Here is a 2,397-nt window from a genome sequence, read left to right on the forward strand (position 1 = left end):
ACCATATAGTGCTCTTGCTAATGTATAACATTGTTACAAAACTGCTGCCATCTAGTGCTCTTGCTAATGTAAAACATTGTTACAAAACTGCTGCCATCTAGTGCTCTTGCTAATGTATAACATTGTTATAAAACTGCTGCCATCTAGTGCTCTTGCTAATGTATAACATTGTTATAAAACTGCTGCCATCTAGTGCTCTTTCTAATGTATAACATTGTTATAAAACTTCTGCCATCTAGTGCTCTTGCTAATGTATAATATTGTTATAAAACTGCTGCCATCTAGTGCTCTTGCTAATGTATAATATTGTTATAAAACTGCTGCCATCTAGTGCTCTTGCTAATGTATAATATTGTTATAAAACTGCTGCCATCTAGTGCTCTTGCTAATGTATAACATTGTTATAAAATTGCTGCCATCTAGTGCTCTTTCTAATGTATAATATTGTTATAAAACTGCTGCCATCTAGTGCTCTTGCTAATGTATAACATTGTTATAAAACTGCTGCCATCTAGTGCTCTTGCTAATCTATAACATTATTATAAAACTGCTGCCATCTAGTGCTCTTGCTAATGTAAAATATTGTTATAAAACTGCTGCCATCTAGTGGTCTTGCTAATATATAAAATTGTTATAAAGCTGCTGGCATCTAGTGCTCCTGCTAATGTAAAACATTGTTATAAAACTGCTGCCATCTAGTGCTCTTGCTAATGTATAACATTGTTATAAAACTGCTGCCATCTAGTGCTCTTGATAATGTATAACATTGTTATAAAACTGCTGCCATCTAGTGCTCTTGCTAATGTATAACATTGTTATAAAACTGCTGCCATCTAGTGCTCTTGCTAATGTATAACATTGTTATAAAACTACTGCCCTCTAGTGCTCCTGCTAATGTATAACATTGTTACAAAACTGCTGCCATCTAGTGCTCTTGCTAATGTATAACATTGTTATATAACTGCTGCCATCTAGTGCTCTTGCTAATATATAACATTATTATTAAACTGCTGCCATCTAGTGCTCTTTCTAATGTATAACATTTTTATAAAACTGCTGCCATCTAGTGCTCCTGCTAATGTATAACATTGTTATAAAACTGTTGCTATCTAGTGCTCCTGCTAATGTATAACATTGTTATAAACTGCTGCCATCTAGTGTTCTTGCTAATGTATAACATTATTATAAAACTGCAGCCATCTAGTGCTCTTGCTAATGTAAAACATTGTTATAAAACTGCTGCCATCTAGTACTCTTGCTCATGTATAACATTATTATAAAACTGCTGCCATCTAGTGATCTTGCTAATGTATAACATTGTTATAAAACTGCTGCCATCTAGTGCTCTTGCTAATGTATAACATTGTTATAAAACTGCTGCCATCTAGTGCTCCTGCTAATGTATAACATTGTTATAAAACTGCTGCCATCTGGTGCTCTTGCTAATGTATAACATTGTTATAAAACTGCTGCCATCTAGTGCTCCTGCTAATGTATAACATTGTTATAAACCTGCTGCCATCTAGTGCTCTTGCTAATGTATAACATTGTTATAAAACTGCTGCCATCTAGTGCTCTTGCTAATCTATATGCCATCTAGTGCTCTTGCTAATGTTTAACATTATTATAAAACTGCTGCCATCTAGTGCTCTTGCTAATGTATAACATTGTTACAAAACTGCTGCCATATAGTGCTCTTGCTAATATATAACATTGTTACAAAACTGCTGCCATCTAGTGCTCTTGCTAATGTATAACATTGTTATAAAACAGCTGCCATCTAGTGCTCTTGCTAATGTATAACATTGTTATAAAACTGCTGCCATCTAGTGCTCTTGCTAATGTATAACATTGTTATAAAACTGCTGCCATCTAGTGCTCTTGCTAATGTATAATATTGTTATAAAACTGCTGCCATCTAGTGCTCTTGCTAATGTATAACATTGTTATAAAACTGCTGCCATCTAGTGCTCTTGCTAATGTATAATATTGTTATAAAACTGCTGCCATCTAGTGCTCTTGCTAATGTATAACATTGTTATAAAACTGCTGCCATCTAGTGCTCTTGCTAATCTATAACATTATTATAAAACTGCTGCCATCTAGTGCTCTTGCTAATGTATAACATTGTTATAAAACTGCTGCCATCTAGTGCTCTTGCTAATATATAACATTGTTATAAAGCTGCTGTCATCTAGTGCTCTTGCTAATGTATAACATTGTTATAAAACTGCTGCCATCTAGTGCTCTTGCTAATGTATAACATTGTTATAAAACTGCTGCCATCTACTGCTCTTGCTAATGTATAATATTGTTATAAAACTGCTGCCATCTAGTGCTCTTGCTAATGTATAACATTGTTATAAAACTGCTGCCATCTAGTGCTCTTGCTAATGT

The sequence above is a fragment of the Bombina bombina genome, chromosome 11 (genome assembly GCF_027579735.1).
Source record: "Bombina bombina isolate aBomBom1 chromosome 11, aBomBom1.pri, whole genome shotgun sequence".
In the NCBI taxonomy this organism is placed as follows: Eukaryota; Metazoa; Chordata; class Amphibia; order Anura; family Bombinatoridae; genus Bombina; species Bombina bombina.